The sequence below is a fragment of the Procambarus clarkii genome, chromosome 85 (genome assembly GCF_040958095.1).
Source record: "Procambarus clarkii isolate CNS0578487 chromosome 85, FALCON_Pclarkii_2.0, whole genome shotgun sequence".
Lineage (NCBI taxonomy): Eukaryota > Metazoa > Arthropoda > Malacostraca > Decapoda > Cambaridae > Procambarus > Procambarus clarkii.
The window spans coordinates 11,110,176-11,120,211 of NC_091234.1; positions in this window are offsets into that span (position 1 = coordinate 11,110,176).

The window sequence follows — 10,036 nt, forward strand, 5'->3', positions numbered from 1 at the left end:
CACAGCAAACTCTTCAATTATAATACGGGTGCATCCACACGACAAATATATCCTGTGAGAGCTTTCTACTGTTACGTACTCCTATAAGATACGTAAGAAAATAAATTAATATGTACATTTATAATTGTGTGTAAATTACAAGCATGTATATTGATATACTTATATGTTCTATGCAAATGTACATTCATGTTACAGTGTTGGCGTTAGGCCCAACGTATCGTGGGAATGATTGTTTTATTTCTTTGTGTGCTCAGTTTTCCCACGGGAACTAATGATTTATATGTGATCATAAGTGGGTAACAGAGGTGAATAATAATTGAGTGAACTGTATCTGGCAAATTGTCGTGGGATCGTCCGTTGCTGGGTGTGCATGCCATTATTCCCTTCTGTATGCATATTTTAATTACTATGTAAAGAAATACTTACCTTATTTTTGTATATCAATATGTATTAATTATTCATTAAGTTAGTTTAAGATTACTCTTGTCACAATGTATTGCTCCATTGTTGAAATAATAAATATTGTAACTTTGGCAATTTGTTCGCGGGGCAAGGCAATGTGTTTTGATTCCCGCGTTATTGTATTCAGTAGCTGATCCGGAACCAGGGAGTTAGCATCTGTGGAGTTAAGTTATACATTTTTGTTCTGTCATAGCCAAACATATAATAATTTTAATTTAATGTCTGGAAGATACAGTGATATTTTTAATGTGATATATTGTGACCATATAATCATCTGTTTGCTATTGAGATTTATTTAATATATATATATATATAAGATTTTGTCTCTATTCTTCAGTCCTAAGGAAGATTTATTATTGTGCTCATTACTTATCAAGGGGTTATACTGGTGATTCGCTATTGAGAACAGCAGTTGTCTCGTATCCCTAGACGTAATTAAAGCTTGGCTGCTGTAGGGTCACGAGCCGTAACGTACGATAGGTAACAAAGAGTTATGGGGGCCTGTGCCGGGAAATATTGTTCCCACTTTAACTTAACTATGCTAATCTAACCTTGCCTTCCTAGGTACCAGTGTGTCAAGTGTCTGTGTTTCTTAAGAACTATTCCATGTGCCAAGCAAGCCTTCCTGTGTGTCAAGTAACAACGTTTCACGATTTTGAGGTAAGTCATCCTATATATTTTGTTTGTGCAGTGAGGCCAAGCGAATTTTCAGTGTGGTGACAATTTTACAGTGAAGTGTAGTGCAGTGCCATTGTTTTAATTATTGTTGTGAATCAAGTGCCAAGTGTTAGTAACGATGGAGGAGAAAGTTGCAGCGTTGGTGGCTCACCCAGACTTTGAAGGGATTCAGAACCTTAAAAAGACTGAGTTAATACAAATGGCAAATCAGTTGGATTTGACCGCCAACAACAGAATGGTTAAAGCCCAAATATTGAAAGTCATTGTGACGCATTTTGTTGAGAATGAGGAGTTAGATGAAGAAATTCTAGAGGAGTTAAGAGAGGAGTCGAGTGATCAGATGACGTTAAAGCGTCTTGAGTTAGAAGCGCAAATAGCCAATGCTAAGCTTGAAGCTCAAAAGGAACAGAAAATATTAGAGGCTGAAGCTCAGCAAAGGGAGCTTGAGACTAGGCGTTTAGAAATTGCGGCACAGTTGCAAATAGAAGCCACAAAGAAGCAACAATTAGAGATTCAACAACAAATGGCTAACACTAACTTCAGGCTTGAATCACAGCGTATGGCAGCTGGGCATGGAAATACTAGTAATGTTTCAATAAATAGTGATAATAATCCCATCAGGATGAATAAGTATATAGAGTTGCCCAAGTTCAGTGAGGAGGATCCTGAGGTTTTCTTTGCACATTTTTATAAAATTGCCATCAGTATGAACTGGCCAAGGGATCAGTGGGTAGCCATTATGCAGTCTCAATTTAAGGGGCGTAGTCAGGAGGTTTTCACATCCCTACCTGACGCTCATAGTTTTGATTATGAATTTGTAAAGAAAAGCATCCTAAATGCGTACCAGTTAAATCCAGAGGCACACAGGCAAAAGTTCAGAAACCTAAGGAGGATAAGGGATCAGACAATAGCAGATTTTACTCGTCAGAAGACGAACTTTTGCAACAGATGGTTAAAGTCACTTGCAGTCACTGATTTTGATGCTCTAAAGAATCTTCTTATAATGGAAGAAGTATTGTCATGTCTCCCAGACCAGTTGTCTACTTTTATGGCAGAACAAAAGAATGTAACAGATATTGATGAGCTGTCAAAGCTCGCGGATGAGCATGAGTTGTTGACTAAGGCCCCGTTTACGGCCACTTCACCTAAGTCTAGTCGTAGAGTAAATTTTAATGCTCACCGAACTCCTTATCAGTATAAGTCTCCTCCTGGTGCGACAGTTACTCCCGTGAACTCTTCTCTTACTAACCCTAAGATGGTTACTCCATTGCCAGGATTATCTAAGCCTAGTAATGCTAATTCTAAACCGGCAGTTGGTTCTACCAGTGTGTCCACTGTCAAGCATTGTACCCATTGTAAGAGAAGGGGGCATGTGATTTCTTCATGTTTTAGCTTGCATCCTGAACTACGACCAACTGGTCTTATTATGAGTAAAGGATTGCAACCTATTAATTCTTCATGTATTACAGTCAGTCCAAATTGGATGGCTGAATTCAAACCCTATATTTCCACAGGTACCTTATTATGTAATAATGGTAGACATAAGACTGTTCAATTACTCCGTGATACTGGAGCTTCACAGTCTCTTATTACCCAGAAGGTACTTGATGATGTTGACACCCGAGATCTGGGTGAAGTTGTGCTTCTCCAAGGTATTGCCGGTAGTGTGCAACCAGTGTCCTTATTGCAAGTTAACCTTGATTCTAACTATACTTCAGGATGGTGTAATGTTGGTGTAAGTAAACAACTGCCCATTCCTGGGGTAGACATTATTCTAGGTAATGATTTTGGCAACCAAATGGTTGTAGGGCCCAAGTGTCCCATCATGATAACTAAACCCCATAATGTATTAGCTCAACCAGTAGCAGATGATGATATTATTTACCCTGCTTGTGTTGTAACTAGATCAATGGGACAAACAGGTGAGAGTAATCCTGTCTTCACTGAGGTTGCTGTTCCCAAGACCAGGACCCCTTCAGTAAAGGAGTGGGAGGTGGATCTTGAGGATTCCTTTATGACTCGACTGGATGATGAGAGTGAGGCCGTAGTAGAAGCCCCGCCGAACCTAAATCACAAGGAAAGTGAAGGTGAGGAGGCTGAACTATCTGTACCTTGCCCGCTTGTCTCCAGTGCGCCAGTTGTCGAGAGTGAGGCCGAAGTAGCTATGACTCCATTTTATTCTGATCAATCGGGAAAAGAGATCAAGCTACTAGGTTCTCGCCCGCTCGCTGCTGAGTCTGAGTCATTGCCCTTAAGTGTTGTACAGACTACTGATCCTAGTTTAATTAAGTGTATTTCTGAGGTTCCTGATAATGTTGATGCATTGGAGGAAGGGACGGGTTTCTTCTTCAAGGATCGACTTCTGATGAGAAGGTGGAGACCCAAGGGAACTCCCTCTTCAGATGATTGTGAGATTAGAACCCAACTCGTTGTCCCCAATGATTATCGTAGGCAGGTCCTGCAGGCTGCACATGATGACCCCATGGGAGGTCATCAAGGTATCACGAATATGTACCATAAGATAAGTAAATATTTTTTCTGGCCAAAGTTAAAGAAAGACGTAGTCAGATATTGTCATAACTGTATTCCCTGTCAAATTGTTGGTAAACCAAATCAATCTGTACCTAGAGCACCATTGCAACCTATTGTAGTTCCTGATGAACCATTTACTCATGTTGTAATTGATTGTGTAGGTCCTTTACCTAAGACTAAGTCGGGTAACATGTTTTTGTTCACTCTCATGTGTATGACTACTAGATTTTCTGAAGCTTATGCTCTACGGAATACCAAGGCTCATAATCTCATCAAGTGTCTTGAAAGATTCTTTTCGTTGTTTGGAATGCCTAGAGTTATTCAGAGTGACAATGGGGGAAATTTTGTTTCTAAAGTTTTCAGAACTTTTTGCGAATCCCGAGGGATTCGGCACAAATTATCCAGTCCATATCATCCACAAAGCCAAGGTGGGCTTGAACGTTTCCACCAGACTTTGAAACAAATGCTGAGGACAACAGGAGAAACTCATCCACGTAATTGGGATGAGAATCTCCCCTTTGTGTTGTTTGCTGCTAGAGAAGGGCTACAAGCGTCATTGGGCTGTTCACCTTTTGAACTAGTGTTTGGTCACCAAGTAAGAGGTCCTCTTAAAATGCTACAAGAAAAGTTGTTGGGAGATGTCTCTGTTCATCAGAGTGGATTGTACTTGAGTGAGGTCAAGGACAAGTTGTGTCGGGCTCGTGAGTTGGCGAAAGAACATCTGGGATGGACTCAACAAGCCATGAAAGTAAGATATGACAAGAAGTTCAAAGCTAAGCTCAGGTCTTTTGCTGTCGGAGATTTGGTGTTGGTGTTGAAACCTCGTATGGGGACTTCCATGTCCCATAAGTTCGCCGGACCCTACCAAGTGGTAGAAAAGGTGGGAGACCTAACTTATAAACTACTTAGCCCTAATCTTTCAGAACCCCAAATGACTGTGCACATTAACAGATTAAAAGCTTATGTTGGACCTGGTGTAGTAGCTTGTTTTAGTCGGGAAGAGTTACCACCTGAGGATAATTGTAGTGAGAGACATGATGTTAATATTCAACTTCTCAGTTCCAGTTCCAATGGCAGGGAGATGCTATGTCATTTACAGGAGGAACAACGTGATGAGTTCCAGGTTCTGCTGGACAACCATACATCTCTGTTTGGGGAGGTTCCTACCCAGACCCACCTCATCACACACGACATTCAGCTCCTGGACAGCACCCCCATTCGACAACATCCGTACCGAGTGAATCCCGAAAAGAGGAAAATTATACAAGCAGAAGTGGAATATCTGCTCCAGCATGATTTCATTCGGCCAAGTCAAAGTACTTGGAGCTCTCCGTGTTTGTTAGTGCCAAAACCAGATGGAACCTGGAGATTGTGCGTGGATTATAGGAAACTGAACAAGAACACTGCAGTGGACGTTTTTCCTTTACCCTTGTTGGAGGAATGTATTGAGTCCATAGGACATGCCGAATATGTAAGTAAGCTTGATTTGTCAAAAGGGTACTACCAAATTCCATTAACAGAGTATGCTAGAGAGGTTACTGCTTTTGTTACACCTGATGGTGCGTATGAATTTAATGTCATGCCATTCGGTTTGAGAAATGCACCTGCTACTTTTCAAAGACTCATGAATTTCTTACTCAAGGATGTGCCAGATTGTAGGGCCTACCTTGATGACAATGTTTTGTACAGTAAGAATTGGGCAGATCATCTCTTAGGCCTTAAGAACTTGTTTACAGTGTTGAAAAACGCAAAGTTAACCATAAATATGAATAAGTGTAGTTGGGCAAGAGGTACGATAACTTATCTTGGACACGAGGTAGGACAAGGTAAGATTATCCCCTTACAAGATAAGATTCAAGCCATTGTGGACTACCCAGTGTTAACCAATAAGAAAGGAGTCCAACGGTTTATTGGTATGTGTGCATACTATAGGCGTTATTGTAGAAATTTTTCAACAGTAGCTGCTCCTTTGACAAATTTGTTACGCAAGCAAGTAAAGTTTCAGTGGACACAAGATAGTCAGAATGCTTTTCAGAACCTAAAGGGCATATTGTCCACCTCACCTATTCTTGCTAGTCCCCAATTTGATAAACCATTTATATTACACATTGATGCGTCAGATGTTGGAATAGGTGCTGTGCTTATTCAAGTTGGTTTAGACAAGATTGAGCATCCTGTGTATTATTACTCTAGAAAATTTAATGCAGCTCAGAGGAATTATTCCGTGGTAGAAAAGGAGGCGTTGGGTCTTATATTGTCAATTAAGAAGTTTGAGATTTACTTATCAGGAAACAAAGTGTTAGTATTTACAGACCACAACCCCCTTATCTTTATAAATATGATGAAAGTCAAGAACCAACGAATTCTGCGCTGGTCATTGTTTTTGCAGGAATTTAATGTAGAAATTAAACATATTCCAGGCAGGCAAAATGTTATTGCTGATGCTTTGTCAAGAAGTTTTGATGTACCATAAATGAAATGTTTCTTTTCACTTAACATTTTTACTTCGGAAAAAATGCCATTGATCTTCAATCCATTGCATTTTTTTTCTTGGAGGTGGAAGTGTTACGTACTCCTATAAGATACGTAAGAAAATAAATTAATATGTACATTTATAATTGTGTGTAAATTACAAGCATGTATATTGATATACTTATATGTTCTATGCAAACGTACATTCATGTTACAGTGTTGGCGTTAGGCCCAACGTATCGTGGGAATGATTGTTTTATTTCTTTGTGTGCTCAGTTTTTCCACGGGAACTAATGATTTATATGTGATCATAAGTGGGTAACAGAGGTGAATAATAATTGAGTGAACTGTATCTGGCAAATTGTCGTGGGATCGTCCGTTGCTGGGTGTGCATGCCATTATTCCCTTCTGTATGCATATTTTAATTACTATGTAAAGAAATACTTACCTTATTTTTGTATATCAATATGTATTAATTATTCATTAAGTTAGTTTAAGATTACTCTTGTCACAATGTATTGCTCCATTGTTGAAATAATAAATATTGTAACTTTGGCAATTTGTTCGCGGGGCAAGGCAATGTGTTTTGATTCCCGCGTTATTGTATTCAGTAGCTGATCCGGAACCAGGGAGTTAGCATCTGTGGAGTTAAGTTATACATTTTTGTTCTGTCATAGCCATACATATAATAATTTTAATTTAATGTCTGGAAGATACAGTGATATTTTTAATGTGATATATTGTGACCATATAATCATCTGTTTGCTATTGAGATTTATTTAATATATATATATATATAAGATTTTGTCTCTATTCTTCAGTCCTAAGGAAGATTTATTATTGTGCTCATTACTTATCAAGGGGTTATACTGGTGATTCGCTATTGAGAACAGCAGTTGTCTCGTATCCCTAGACGTAATTAAAGCTTGGCTGCTGTAGGGTCACGAGCCGTAACGTACGATAGGTAACATCTACGACCCCACTTCTCACAACTGTGTCCTACCGTGACATTGGTGAGCCTTGCTCACGACGTACAAAATACTCTGGCTAAATAATATAACTGACTAAAGGGGAATTGGGAGGGAAACTAGAATCACCTACTTCCACCTATCCTCCGGTGAGAGTTGAGTTGTAGCTCCTGGTCCAGGCTCTCGCCTCGTGTAGGGAACGCCCCCACACACACCCTGTCGTGTCCTCCAGGAACCCAATCAACGTCCCAAAATAAACGCGTCGTCTCCGTGTTCTGTCCTCCGCGGGTTCGTGCTCCTCCTCCACGTCTTGTAGAGTTGGAGTCGGTCTCCCGGCCGTCAACTTCTCCTCCCAACTACGGCTGCCAACCTACGTCTTGGCTGTAGTCATCCGAATTCCCAATTAGTATCTTCTTTTAACTGCTTCTCAGTGGATTGGCCCAGCCGCTACGTCGCCACTGTGAAGCTATCAGACGTCCCAGACGATACTGCCTAGACTTCACCTGCACAGCACCCGACCCTGGAGCACTTAATGCTCAATATTTCGTCAATTCCCTCTTCGGTCCACACATGGAATGAAGGAAGACCTCTCGGCGTACTTGCAGACTACGGGTGACGTGTAAGGTCCACGGGATCTGAGTTCAACTGTCAAACTGACAGGATCAACCTTCACACATCCGTCCACCTTGACGTGTCGTGTTAGACTGATGGCGCTACCGCGGTGGGATGACCGGACCCCCCTGCCTTCGTGACGTCATACTTGCCAAGGGAGGTTTTCATTGGCTCCCCGTGCCACTTCGCTGTCGGTGACCAATCTGGTGCCACTGACGTCACACAGTTTTGGCGGCAAAACGGAGGGGCCAGCGCCATATTGGCTTCCTAAAGGGCCTATACCACAGGCCAAAATACTCTTCTTTAACAATTTTCTCGCCGCTGCGAGAACACTACACTCTCCCACATATATCAAACTGATGCCTGCAACGTAGAGAACGCTCGGGTAAAGTGGACATGACTCTTATAGCAGGCGTGGGAGAAATATAAGGGGGGAACACCGTCACAAGAGTAATGTTATAATCCTAGTAAGATTCGTAATATCCCTCCCGTCCCCTAAGAAAAAAATGAAATTAACTGAAGGTTGATTTCATTTTTTTTGACTGCATGAAATATAACAAGAAAATACAACATGAAAATACTTCAACTCAAATCAAAGTACAAAGCAATGAAATTTCACACAGTAAAAAAAATACAAAATTTACATACATCTTATGAATAAAGAACACTACATATTATGGCACTGCAACAGGAAATCCTCTGGATAAGGCATCAGCAATAACATTTTGCCTCCCAGGAATATGACGAATTACAATATTGAAATCTTGCAGATTCAATGACCATCTAAGTATTCTTTGGTTTTTACACTTCATAGAGTTGATAAATGTCAATGGATTATGATCTGTATATAGTACCACTTGATTTCCTGACAAATGTCTCAAATTTCTTCACTGCCAATATTAAACAAAGTGCTTCTTTCTCAACTACAGAGTAATTAATTTGTGTCCTATCAAACATACGAGAGAAATATTAAACAGGATGTTCTAACTCACATGGTCCTACTTGGAACAAGACAGCACCTGCTCCTAGATCTGAAGCGTCTATGTGCAGAATAAAAGGTTTATCATACTGTGGACTAGCTAGCACAGGTGAAGTAGAGAGAGAATTCCTTTTAACTTCTGAAAAGAGTTCTGACACTCCTGCGTCCACTTAAATTTTACCGGTTTCCTTAAAAGGTTTGTTATGAGTGCAGCAACAATGGAAAAGTTTTTACAATATCTCCTATAATACGCACACATTCCAATAAATCTCTGTACAGACTTCTTATTTGTTAGGACTGGGTACTCCACGACTGCCTGGATCTTGTCGTGCAATGGGACTATCCTTCCTTGTCCGACCTCATGTCCTAAATACACTATAGTTCCTTTAGCCCAACTACATTTCTTCATATTGACAGTCAAATTAGCTTGTTGTAACACATTAAACAATTTCTTTAAACTAGACATATGATCTACCCAATTCTTACTGAAAATCACAATGTCATCCAAATATGCCCTACAATCTGGCACATCCTTGAACAAAGAATTCATTAATTTCTGAAAATTGGCTGGAGCATTCCTTAAACCAAAAGGCATTACATTAAACTCGTAAGCTCCATCAGGAGTGATAAATGCTGTCACTTCCCAGGCAAAATCTGTAAGAGGTATCTGGTGATATCCCTTAGATATGTCCAATTTAGTTACAAATTTAGCATGACCTATAGTATCGACACAGTCCTCCAACAAAGGTAAAGGATATATATCAACTACAGTTACCTGGTGGAATTTTCTATAATCCACTACTAGTCTCCACTTATCTTCTGGTTTTGGTACTAATAGACATGGTGAACTCCAGGAACTCTGACTGGGTCTAATGAACCCATGTCGAAGAAGATAATCAACCTCCTCCTGGATGATACGACGTTTCTCGGGTGTCACTCGATAACGGTGTAGCCGAATTGGAGTTACATTTGTCAGGTTAATGTCGTGAGTAATGAGAGACGTCTGAGTGGGGACCTCCCCAAACAAGCTACAAGACATCTCCAAAAGGTCCTGGAACTCTGCTCTCTCCTCATCCTGCAAATGACAACAATTCTTCCCCGGAACTGCAGGAATTAGACAAACAAGAATTACCATCTTCCTCAGCAACACTCGACTCTTCAGGATTTACCTCCTCAGCAACGCAACAAGCCACAATACTAGGCCCACAATAAGCCTTCAACCGGTTTACATGTACACTCATGGTCTGACGTTTCTGCTTGGGATGGCAAACTTTGTAAGTAACTTCCCCAAGACGTTTTACTACTTGATACGGTCCAGCAAATTTATGAGACA